At 35.2% G+C, this 13,904-nt stretch overlaps 1 long non-coding RNA gene across 1 annotated transcript; it reads right to left on the reverse strand.

Annotated features, from left to right (window-relative positions):
- Nucleotides 1-2,248: 2,248 nt before the first annotated feature.
- Nucleotides 2,249-2,777, reverse strand: LOC147499642 (uncharacterized). Its single transcript, XR_015194495.1, has 2 exons — nucleotides 2,664-2,777; nucleotides 2,249-2,546 (listed from the first exon to the last, which is right to left on the reverse strand). It is a non-coding gene; the product is annotated as an uncharacterized LOC147499642 (long non-coding RNA).
- Nucleotides 2,778-13,904: the final 11,127 nt, after the last annotated feature.

A 13,904-nucleotide genomic window follows, 5' to 3' on the forward strand; every position in this document is an offset into this window, starting at 1 on the left:
GGCTTCTTCCAGATCATGAAAATGAGGCAAACCAACCAATCATTGGCCATACTACGATACATAGAAGGGTTGGCTTCTCCTAACTTTGTGTATCGTTCTAATGAAATATTTAATATTTTCAACAAGTTGTTATATTTTGGCTTGCATATGTTTTATTTTTTATGTAACGTCATTTTATTACACAGAGATGCAACACATATGATTGCAAGTACTATTCTATTCTGTTATATATGCAGCAGGCCAGTAGTCATGATGAAAAATTGATGTTTGATATGCTTGATTCAATTATTCCATCCCCTTTCTGCATAATAGTTTAATAGCATCTCAGCTTGCATATTTTGACCTGCCGTGTGCTGAATAACCCCAAATTGTCTACTATCTCTGAACGAAAATGCTTTAAGGCAGGGTAGTCCTGTTCAAAAGTTCAAAGAAGCGATGCCTCTTTCTACATTTTAGCGTGTTATTTTCCCACATTCAGTTTTTTAGAGCACAATACAAAGAACTGCCTGTGTGTCAAGTTATTTCCTACTGATTTGGTGGGAACATAACAGTGTTCCTTCAGGACTTTGAATTGCATTACTTACTTCGAAATAAAGCTCGGATAAACTAAAGCTCTTAGAATACATGAGCAATCTAATTACCTGAGCAGTGAGCGCATACAAGCATACCTTGATGAAGTCTATTTTCACTTGCTGCAATGTTATAACTTATATCTATCTTGAACCTTTTTAAAGTGAATCTCCTACCTTTTCCCTCATCAAATCACCCTTAAATTGATTTTCTTGTACCCTTTGTATGTATACCAGATCGATACGACTTATGATATCTGAACTTGTTACTTATCATATGGTGAATGTTTGTCTTTGTCAATAGATCTATAAGCTCAAAAGGGTAAGAGAGCTCATTATTTGAGAGGTCGATGGTTGAATCCCATCGGATCCACTTCTAACTAGTATACTGCATTGCAGTGGGGCGTGAGCATAGTATATCATTTATTTGGCTCTCTTTTTTTATATATAATATAATATTTATTTTTTATTTTTTTATTTATTTATTTCCACGACTTGATTAATTATTTGATAATTAGACAGATAAATTAAGAAAAATAGAGTATATCATTGTCTAGTTTATTGCAAGTGTAACAATATTGAATGAATATTTTTGCTAAGGTTATTTTATTGCGTACTTGAACCAACAGTCGTGTATTAACATGTGTAACGCTTTAGCACGTACACAGAATTATATATCAATGCTTACATGTGTGGTAAATGTGAAGAAGTAGACCTTTATCCCAACAATGAAAGAAGCGAGTAGGTGTAATTAGGGTTAATCGGGATTAATCGGACAATTTTTGGACGAACTCACTTCTTGATTTTTATCACAGGTGTGGTGATTTGGAGATGGCTTGGAGAACTTTCGACAAGATGCCTTAGAAAAGTGTGGTATCATGGAATACCATGATCTCAGGTCTGGCTTATAATGGACAGGGCAAGCTTGGGTTATAAATGTTTGAGAGGATGAGTGTGGATCCTAATGATGCAACATTTGTAGGTGCTCTTGCGTGTTGTGCCCACACAGGAATGGTGCCAAAGGGCCTAGAATTGTTATTTTTTATGACAGAGAAGTACAAAATCAAACCCAGACTCGAGCACTATGGATGCATGGTTGATCTTCTTGGTCGACTTGGGTGTGTAAAGGAGGCTCTAGAGTTAATTAAAGGAATGCCAATGATGCCAAATGCTGCTATATGGGGTGCTTCGCTTTCGCTTGCCGAAAGTACATGGACATCTAGAACTTGTAGAACACGCAGTCAAGAAACTAATACATCTCGAGCCGTGGAATTCTAGCAACTATGTATTACTATCCAATATTTATGCTGAACAAGGTAAATGGGATCAAGTGGAAAAGGCAAGGGTGATAATGAGGAAAAAATGTATCTTAAAAGTGCCTGGACAGAGCACAATCCAATGAGTAGTGCTACAATGGAGCTCTTAAAGTTGGAGTGTTTCATTTTAGTATGGTACTTGAACAAAGAAGTGTAGGCTTGAACACTGTAATTGAAAGAGAGATCTTGCTACTCGAACTTCATAAGAATACCTGCATGAGCTGTTCACAATTCTTTTTCTCCAGATATCTTTTCAAGGATCGGTAAAGAATTCCTGCGAGAAGTTTTCAGCAGAGTCATAGATGGTGTGCTTATATTCAACAATTTGTTCCAAAGCAAGCATAAAAAATTTCAGAGGCTCAATTTGGAGAGAAACTTGTTCAATGTTAAAAAACAAGTCTGGGTAAAAATACACAGAAGCAATTACACTTGTACATCTGTCTAGATATTCTTAATTACAATGCTGAAAATAAGAAGTATCAACATATGAGTCAGCACATAACTGAGCTCCAAGAGTAGGAATCGAATCTAAATTTCCAATCTCAATCTGCTGTAGTAGTTAGCTTCTCTTCATCTAATTCAAAAGCCTTCCTTGCTTGCTTTAGCTCCTCGAGGAAATTACCAAAAGCCACTCCTACAGCAATTAACACTTGTGCTCATCCTAGGAAAGTAAAAAGACGATTAATGGGTTATGAACTTGTTTCTATATTTGGTCAAAAAGGAAACCATATTCTTCTTAAAAATAAGAATAACTACCAACAATGATAATAGGACATACCTTGCCGCGTTTGCAATGGATCAAAACAGGGTGATTTCTAACATCTTAAGATACCAAAAGACAGTAAGGGAGTTAGATAAATGGAAATAATGAAAAACCGAGATAAAATTTGCTTTCATTTGGCATTGTTTTAACAAGTCAGTACCAAGTAAGACTTTCAAAGCCTCCAAGATAGTGTCCTTGGGGACAGTAACAAAAGACTCATGCACATGGAAATAGTTGCAACAAATTGGTATCATTACTTAAGACCAGATCCTATCGCAATTCTTATCAGCACTCAATAAAGCATACAATGCGGACACTGTAATATAGAGAAAACATTATCCAAGTTCGTTTGTATTCCCTCCCATGAATAATCTATTTACCTACATTTTTAACTTAAAAAATCAAGCAAGTTCCAAAACAAAAAGTGAAAAAACGAGTTCATCAAACTCATTCCAAAAGTGCAAACACATGAGCAACACCCTCAATTACATGGAAGTTAACACATGAGCAACACACTCAATTATATGGAAGTTGTATTTGTATAAACCACCTAGTACAAATCCAACGATGAAACCAATGAAAATTGAAAGCTCAACATAACTCAACAACCCCAACACAATGCGCCACTTAGTCTAGGCTTATTTTTTTAGACAGGAGTCGTTAAGTAACAAACACCTATCCTATTCATTATAGTCAAGTAGGAGGTAGGCACCGATATTCAATTTTTTCCTACTTTTGTTGTACTCGTAGGTTTTCTCGAATCTCGACCTACTTTTGTTGTAACAACCACCTATCCTATTCGTTTTAAATCATATAAGGTTTTTTTTTACTGGAATTATTCACTTTACGGATTGAAAAAAACAAAACAAAACAAACAAACAAACAAACAAACAAACAAACAAACAAACAAAAGGTTCAACCTAGGGGGAGTCATCCACCATAACCATCTTATGGAAACTTATTTGTTTCCAAAAAGGAGCAATAAGTTTTTTGTTAAGGGAAGGGCGTTAATCCCTTCCAAAAACATAAAAGTATGCAATGATCTCCGTACCAAACAGACCATGTTGAACAACTCAGCCATTGTACTCAATTATCAGCTCCAGTTCACTTTCTATAATGTGTCTAAAATTACCCTGAAAGTAGCGAGTGAACAAGGTTAGGAGATATTTAACAGTTCAAGAAGTAAGATATTTGTGGATTGTGAACAAGGAAGGTAATACGGCAATACACAGCATTCCCTCCTAGTTTCTGGTCTTGTGAATGAAATATGTTCAGGTTGAGGTAGCTGAAAATTGAAAAGCATGTATTCAATTATGTTATATGAGCATTCTAGGGGTGGCCAAATTCATTGCAAAGACCGGATCATAGTCGGGATTTTTATTCAGATCAAGCTCCGGATGAATATTATTTCAAGCGTTGATAAATGTGATAAAATAGAGTCATAGATGTAGTGATGTACCAATATCGGACTTCTTGCTTTGTCAATATCAACACCAATGATACGTGAAGCACCAAATTTGCTTTTGCACCTTCCGCAACCTATTGGATTAAAACAAACAAAGAAATAAAGAATAAATAACACTAACTATAGCCATTGGTAGTATTAGAAGGTAATATGAAACAGTGTTTTGACTTATTGCAAGACCAACAACGGTGCCAAGACCAAATAAAGCCACAATGGAACCTGCTTCAACCTTTGCTTTGTTCCATACAGCCCCAAGACCAAGACCTAAAAAAATAAAAACGCCAAATTTGAATATTGATTTTGATTCCATGAATAGGAAGAGAAAGACATGTGATCTGAGCAATCGAGTTTGAGACATTAACATTGAAATCTGAGGGGCATAAAACGAGAATAAAGCAAAATAAAATTTATTATTCGGTATTCTCGAGGAAAACACTGAAGTTTCACACTTGGCAACATTTTAAGAAAGTGTGTCTGGGTAGAAAGTCTCGCCAATGGGAACACCATAACCAAGTTCTTGGCTAGCACTCCAAGTGCTCACGCATAGATATTCACAGAAATAGTTGCACACCATTTTTGTTTTGTTAATGACCGGGGAGAGATTCATAAAAGAGAAAAGAAACCTTGATGCAACGGTGATAAACTACATCCCCTAACAGCATTATTGGAAAGAAGTGACTAACCTTGTGCTTGAGGATTCAATGATGTACACCAATGCTTAGTATGACCTGGTTGACTGCAGATTCCACACTTGAACCTAATTCACACAAATAACATTTTCCTTACTAAGAAACAAAATTTATACCAGTGCAACACATTTACAAATATTAACTCTTCAGCAATATGGTTACTTGTATCGGAAAAATTTATGCGGTAGTAAATGTAACCACTTACCCCCAACTTCTGGATGTAAATCTGGGTATGTGGGCTTTGTATGCCCTGGCTGATTGCAGATTCCACACTTGTCGTCACCATATCACTAATAGGAACGTGATGAGCAAGATAGTAATATCAATGATGTTCTTTTTTTTGAAACAGCTCAGAGCCCAATGTAACATCACTACTGATTACAAGACTACAAAGTAACATCAAAGATAACCATATACAAAGACCGGACTAAATCAACAAAGATATGCAACAAGAGATCATTTAAATGACCAAATTGAGTTGAAGGAAAACACTTGCCGCTTGAGAATAGCAATGGAAACACAAAATGAATAAATAAAGAAACTTATCTGCACCCAATGTAAAACACGTTATGACAAACTTAGAGCACTAGCACCGTGACGTCCGTACCCGGATCCTTCCCTCATTATCAAATACCATTATTTGACCACCATCAATTTAGAACTTGATAGGATATCAACTTAGGCATAAGAAATAATAAAATTTTAACTTAAGTACATCACAATAACAACCAAATAGAAAATTCAATGTTGTTGCACTAACTGACAACATCAACAAGAGAATGTCGTCAATAGTCTAATCCAGGAAAACAAAAGCATACACTTCTACTCAATAACGAAAAATATTTTCTTAATACTAACTGAAAATATCAATAAGAGAATGTTTGTCACGTCATTTGGGATGACGAACCATCCTTACTACGAGATGGCCTAAATAATATATGAAATGTCTTCCTGCAGGTTTACACAAAAACCATATTAGTTCAAAATAAGTGTAAAGAAATCATAAAGTTAGATGCGCAAAAAGTAGAATGAAAAAATAAAATTTTAAATATCGCACAATGTAGGAGCCTCCTACCAAGTCAGACTGAATCACTCAAAATCACATGGTCGCCCAAATGATCATCTCTACAAGAGACAAGTGGAAATGCATCAAAGCGAGACATGAAATATGATTTCCACTCATTTGCGATTTCATGATGATGTTTTTCCCAAAACGACGCGATCTTTGGCATTGGACAATTTTCTTCCAAATTCAACTTTAAGAAGTGGTTTGGAACACGCCTAATACCAATGACTTTATAGTCATTCTCATTGAATGCTGACTTTAACGGCAGAAACGTGTGACAACCTGCCATTGAGAAATACACAATCGCAACGCTATACTTTGACGCTGCAAGATACCCATGTTCAGGTAGCAACATCCATTTCTCTTCAGGAGCATCACCCTTAAAGTGTACTAGACTTCCCTCACAACGAGTCACGTTTTCATGACCGAACATCCGTATGTACTCTTCCTTACTTGCGCGCAACTCTGAAATCAGATTAACTCGTACTTGGACCCAGCCCTCCTTGCCATACCCCAATGCCATGGCCAAGGCCCTAAATCCACAATTACCGTCACCCTTTGGATCTTCAATATCCAAAATTAAAGGTTGTAGAATGTCTGGGAAGTAATCCAGATAACGATAGAATGAGCAATCACCCATATCCTTACCAAACTCAACCTAAAACAATAACAAATGGTTATCTTCGTACTTGTAACAAGTCAAATGAGTATTATGTGAATGCACCTTTTTCGTTGTTACAATGGGGTATTGTCTAAAAAATCTCTAGCACACACCGTTTCAAGGGTATAACAACATCTCACTATGCAACTATTTTTCTTTTCATTAATATAGTTTCTACTTAATCATAAAATCCTTAGCATAGCATGAATTTACCTTCCGTTTTGCCTTCATTGTCTCCTTCATCAGCTCAGGAGTGATAGGTAAAGCATCTTTATATCTAATAATTGGCACAGGAGTATTTGCTAGTTCCATTAAAGCTGCTTCGAAACGTCTCATCTCAGGATCATTCTCCCATTTCTTTGCTGCTATTTCCAACTTAACTCTATCCTCAATTTGGTTGGCATGGGACTCTAAACCTTTAAAACTCTCATCAAGATACGATTTCATTGCACTTAAATCTAGCTTCACGCCAACCACCTCCTTATGTAGTTTTTCCATTGGAACCTAAAAATTAAAACTAAATAAATAAACATTAATATTTGAGGCTTCAACGACATATTGATAACTCTAGTCGAGCATAACAATTGACCCTTAACATCCTTTAAACGTTTATTTTGACTCGCAAACGAGAAGGTGCAGTATACGAATATATGAGAACTAACATAGCAAAATTTAGAAAACAATCAAACTTCTATTACTTCTATTACTTCCCAAGAAGAAAGTATGAGTATTATCTGAACAAAAACAATAATTACTACCTGGGAGACATAATGAAACTAAGTAACAAAACCAAAGAACAAAAAGAAAAATAACATGACAAACTAAAAACTTCTAAGCAACGGTAAATGGGTGTATACCTCGGAAATGTGAAGTCCACTGAGCGTTGTAGAGGAAACAAATTAAGAAAACTACTAGAGACGTGGGGTTTGAAGCTTGTTGTGGGGGTGGTTTGGGAGTTCCGAAATACCTCCGAAATAACCTCAGCAGTTTCTTTATTTTTAAGTTTGTTTACCTTGTCAACCCTGTTTAGATTCGGTTTACCTTGTCAACCCTTGTCAACCTTCGAATCTAATCCTAACTTATTAGATTTGGTTTAGCTCATCACCTTGTTTGCCTCTTAGAGTCCATTAGCTCATTAGTTACCTCTTAGAGTTCATTCTCATCCTCAATCGCCCTTACCTCTTAGAGTTCATTCTCATCCTCAATCGCCCTTAGATTGATTAGGAAGGCAAGAGTTCTTTCATAGGTACTCTTTCTCTCTCAGCCTTCACTTCAATTTCTTCTGAAGGTTTCATCGTTTAACTAAGATTTGATTCTATTTACAATTCAAGGTTTTCGATTTAAATGAGATTGACTGTCATAGAAAAATATATTTGTTTTGATAAGATAGATTAGCTCGTGATTTTTTTCGTTAAGTTTGGTTGTGTTTGAGGTGGTTCATGTGTCTGCATGTTTATAGTTAATATACAAACTCTGACTATTATAGTTTATAGTTTGCATGTTCATATATATATGAGTTATATAGTTACCAAATATCGTTGAGGATAATTATGGCCTATTAATACAAAGACATAATCTGATTAGGTTTTAAAGTCACCTATTACATTACATCTGACAATGAGTATCATAGATTAAATCTGCGGAATGGTTTTTTGCTTTTTCCCTTCTGACTTAAAATTTTATTCTTGTCTAGATACTTTTTAACTCAGTGCAAAAAAGTTGTTAACATGGATTTTATTTTTTTGTCTAATTGGGAACACCCCGTGGTCTAATTGAAGTCATGATGTATAAGAACCGATTGCAAGAATATGCTCAGAAATCCAAACTGCCACTTCCAACCTATACTACTGAATGCTTTGGAACTGTGCCACAATTTAGATCTTTCTCGTTTTACGTTGATGGGGAAATTATATGTCAGTTGAGACATTTCTACATAAGAAAGAGGCAGAACAGAATGCTGCTAAAGTTGCTCTGGAATCTATATTGAAGAAGGTCAAAGACAAAAGATGTCCAATAATAGATGAGGTGTGCTGCATGTATGCATGTGTTTGTGTGTGTTATTTTACTATTATGTTAAACTTTGTTCTACTTTTTCCTCTTAGGTTATATATTTTTATTTGTTTTTGTCACTCTTGCAGGATATGACCTATTGTAAATCCATCCTTAATGAATTTGCTGTGAAGATTGGTTTGAAAATGCCTATTTATACAACTACCCAGTCAAATTGTCTTATTCCAGTGTTCATCTCAACTTTGGATTTTCATGGTAAAACATATACCGGTACTCCGCTAGAAGCAAAAAGGCAAACAAAACAAATGGGTGCACGTTCTGTTATCAAATTAATTTTAGGTAGTTCTTTATGTTTTGATTCACGTTAATTAGATTTGTGGTTACATGGATTTTATTTTAACTACCTCTTAGATTATATTATCATGCAATTAGACCTGTTTGTTGGAGTGCTTTGAATTCGCTTATTGAAGTAATTTGCAGGTAGGGATCACTTCTATCTCAAATCATCAAATCCAAAAGGAATGGTTTTGATGCATTGCCTAAAGTCAAGAAGAACATAATGTTGCCAATGGTTACGTGTTCAAAAAAATCTGCACAAATTAGAGATGCCCCGAAATGCATTTGGATGTCCAACCATCAAAAAGAGTAAAGTTGGAACATTTGTGTGGATGTAGTACGGGTGTGGTTATCGGTGTATTGGAAAAGCAAGCTAAAGATCAATTTATGTAAGCCTTTGCGAGGTATCTTCGATCATGGAATTAAATTGTAGTTTGTCAGAATTTTTTGATTATCCACACTTGTTTGAATAAAATAGGGTGGTGTGGTCTAGTTGTATTCCTCGACAATTATAAAGCTTTTCTAGTAACCGGTTTTATCTATGTTAGTTGCAATGGTATGAGGCTCATCAAGTTTTGTGCCAAATCAGCACTTTAGCACCTACTTTTAGCATTGTTAAATAGCAGATTTTGGCCCTGTTTAATGTAATGAAATGAACTGAAAATTCTGAAATTGTGTCGATCCTCATGGAAGAAAAAAAGCAACTCTTAAGGACAGAAATCAGATTACGATATATTCTTCTGAATCAATATACTTGATTTACTTGTTGAACTCAACATTCAAGAATACAATCACTATTTTTGCTTTCGAATTTCTATACATGAACATCAAATAGGCCAATATTTCTAAACCTCAATGGTGGAACTGCTATTACATGAGACGCGTCAGCAATCTCAAGGACCTTCCTTGCAGTTGCCTACAAATCTTCACTCCTGCCAAACTTTCTAGGCTTGGTTAAATCTGAGGTAGGGGTGGGAGGACGAGATCGCTTCTCCAAATCGAGTTTCTTCTGTTGCAGTCTTGGGCTTACAGATCCTGAGCTTCTTCCTAAGCTTACCATGTTTTCTCTTGGCAACTGTGAAGACCTTGCTGGACTGTTTGTTGATCTTAGGTTCCTAGTACTCGCTTTCCTATCAGTGGAATTAAGAGGGAACTTGGCAGGCTCTCTGGGATTTAGCTTATAAGGCAAGTCCTTAGCCATTCGATTGTTAACCGAGCTCTTCTTGTTTTCAATCATATTTCCTCTCTGAAGTTTTCGAAGATCTGATATACCTACAATAGGTATAACAGAGGAAGCAGGGATTATAAGATGAGATTTCTATCGATGACCATGGTTAGAGAAGTTCACTATAGGTTGGGCAATGAAGCTATATACATATATTGACAAAGGCCACACTAATAAAGCAAGTTTTCTTTTTCATTTTTCTTTTCTTTTATGAAAGATGACTAAACATGGTATACATTAGCTTATGCAATTTCAGTTTGAAACTTGATTAAGGTATATTTGATTTTCATTTCAAAAACAAAATCGTTTATAATTAAGGTATATATGTTTTCCTTTTGACTGAATTTGCCTAATTAGATCAAGGATTTCAACTCACCTTTTCTCCATCACTGGTGTTCAACGTCCAAAGTACATATCAAGGAATATAATCATGGATTCATGGTATTTCTAAAGTTGCTCCTAGAAGCATGCTCATATATAAGGAATCATGTAACTTGCATATTCTCTATTAAGTGGTTTCTCAGTATCAATGCATGAACGCCAATATCAAAACACATTGAAGTAGTACCACAATTGAACTTATTAGAAGATCAATATTTTCAAAGTGGCATCCACGCTATGAATGTGGAATTGGAACAAGTCTACGTACATGCACTCTGCTTATGGATGAACAAATTGTTCTCTATACATATTCTCGGGCAGGAAGATTTTCTAAGGCATATTCAATTAAGGGTATCACAATGACACTAACAAGTTCAATTTAAATGTCAAAAAAAAAAGAAGGGTAATTCTGTTGTAAAAATTAAATTTACATGTATTCATTTAATTATGACTCGAGTGACGTAGCCACGAGCTGGGATTTAGTTTAAGGACGAAATGAGCTGTGAACACTCATTGTTCGTACTATACATTAACATAAGCTATGAGTATGAACAATGACTCTTCCTACCTATAATAATTGTTAATACCTATTTGGGGGAGGGGGGTCATACCTCAACCTGAGCTATGAACAATCATTGTTTATATGAAGACTTATTGTTTATACCTATTTTAGGTATGAATAATGAGTGTTCATACCTCAATATGAGTATAAACAATCACTGCTCATACCTTAACATAAATTATGAGCAATCACTATTCATATTGACAATCATTATTCATATCTATTTGGGGTTATTGAGCAAACACATAAGCTGATTTTACTTCCCTCCTAAACCAAAAATTGTCAAATAAAAATGTTATTGAACCCCTAACTTAGTTATTTTTCTCTTCAACCAAGGTCGAAAATATCGTCCGATATATCAATATATCGAAATATGGGTACACGATATGGAAATAATGTATATCGATTGACTTGGATCGATATATATTAGCAATACATTAGGAAATATTTGATATATATCGATTGACTTGTTGACTGTTTGACCGATTATATTTACTGTTGATAGATAATTCTGGCATATGTCGTTATATATCAGTGATATATCAGATATATATTAAAATTTTAACTATTTCAAAAAAGCTGGAATCTCTGAAATATCGATATAGACCGTTATATTTCGGTTTTGGGTGTGTGTGGAGCTATGTTGCATTGAGGCGGACGCGGACACAGACGCGGCGACTAGGTTATATCTCAAAAATGTAGGACGCAGAAATTAATTAATATTAATAATTTTATTTTATATAAATTGAACATTAAAAACTAAATTAAATGTATCAACATTTATAAATTCAAAACTATTAAAGATAAATAGCCACAAAATTAAGTTTAATATTTCCTAATCAAACTTTAAAAACATGTCATAAGTCTTAATAAAACAAAAAATGAAAAATTTTAGTTTTTTAATATTATTTTGATTTATTTTTTATTTGTTTGGGTCAAAATCCGCGTCCTGACCATGTTGACCCGCATTCGATCAAGCGTCTTGACCGGCGTCAGTTTAGTTGATGCGTCCGTCCGACGCGTCTATGTCAGCGTCCGTTCTTTGGACACGACCATGGGTTTAGTCGTCCGTGCTTTGGAGATCGACAGATATGGAAAAATTGGGCCATGTGGATTTGCCCGTTACCCACATTTCGGATGAAGTGCAATTTTCAATTTTGTTTGAGGTTTATCGAATTTTCAAAATTTCAAAACTCAAAAAAAAATTAGATAATTTATTTTCGCGGCTTCCCCCACACACACGACGCCCAAACCCACGATCCCAACACACACCACGCCCCAAACCCCACGATCACCATGTTCCCCCTCCACTTCGAATGGATCTCTCTTGCACATTCTCTATTTCCGCTCCATTTATTACCTCCCTCCCAATTAGAGACATCAACCATCAACAAATAACATTCATTTCAGCGTGTCAACACTAAAAGGTAATATTTTCTATGTTCTATATGTTTTATGCTTTAGTTCTTCATGTTTAGTTAATGAACACTGTTATAAATTATTCTCTGCAATTATTATTCGATATTCATGCATGTAAGACCATAGCATATTACCCAAAAAATGTAATCTAGTTCTCGTAAGTGGTTTTTTAGTTTGTTGTCTATGTTATAGTGACCAATTTGACAAGAGGCGTTGACCATGGTAATTGGTTCATATGCTTTTGAGTTGAGTTTTATATGTTGTAGTCTCTAGTGCGGGAACCCGATCTTATGTCAATGAACCCTTGGGAATTCAACGCCTGTCAATAATGATGTTATCTTTGAATCTTGTTCCTTTCAGTTATTGATTTGAGAGAATGTGAGTAGGACTCTTGTAATTTGTTTAAAGAGAGCCTTTATTTATGTTTACATCTTGTCTCACTTTTAAAGCGTTATTGAATTTATATTTGGATGGAAGGTTGTTTTCAGTAAGCATGATTTGAGACTAGAAAACCTGACCAGAAATCAAGCAACTCAGTGCGGTGTATGTTCGTCCCTGACATAACTAATATATTCTAAGAGTGAAAGATAGACTATACTTAGCTCACTATCCCGTGAAAATTTCAATAAGGTATGAAAATAGAGTTACTAGTTAACTATTTTACAGTACTAAAAATTCGCTAGATAGTATATGCAATGTTGATATTGTCCTAGGTCTAAATATTTATTTATTTATTTATTCTCTTAGATTTCCAAGTTCCAATGGATCGACTAGAGGAGGAGGTGGCTGGTCTGAAGATGAATTTGTATGCAATAAAAGAGTACTTTGATGAGGCTTTTATTGGCATAGTGTCTCATATCAACAATATTGAGAAAAGAATTCAGGTGATTAAAGAAAAGCAGAAATTTGCAAATGATGCAAATATTACAGATCAAGGAGCTAGCGATGCTTCACCCGTCACTCCTTGACTGATGAAGGAGGCAATGAAAAGAAAAGAGAAGGTAAATTCGTGTAAATGTTTTTATGATTAAGTAGGAATTAATAAAATAAAAAATTGTTGAATAGTGAGATGTTTTTTGTAGGTAGAGTATCTCGGGGATGTTGAAATACCTTCCTATACTCATTGCTACTTTCACTATATGGATAAAGTTCCAGAAGTTGTGAGGCCATTCACATTGGATATTGAAGAACCAATGGGAGATGGAACCGGTGGTTTTATGGCCTTGGCTTTAGCATTGGGTTATCGTAAAGAGAATTGGATAAAAGTACAAGCAGACCTGTTGGTAGAGTTGAGTTGCTTTAAGCAAGAGTATGTAAAGATGTTCAGTGTTCATGGGTTAAAAATTGTGTGGAGAGCCTTTTAAAATCTGGTACGGATGAATTTATGAAGATGCTTGAAACTGGTTATCTTGCAACTTCAAAGTATCATACTGCCGTTGTCT

The sequence above is a fragment of the Coptis chinensis genome, chromosome 5 (assembly GCF_015680905.1).
Source record: "Coptis chinensis isolate HL-2020 chromosome 5, ASM1568090v1, whole genome shotgun sequence".
NCBI lineage: Eukaryota > Viridiplantae > Streptophyta > Magnoliopsida > Ranunculales > Ranunculaceae > Coptis > Coptis chinensis.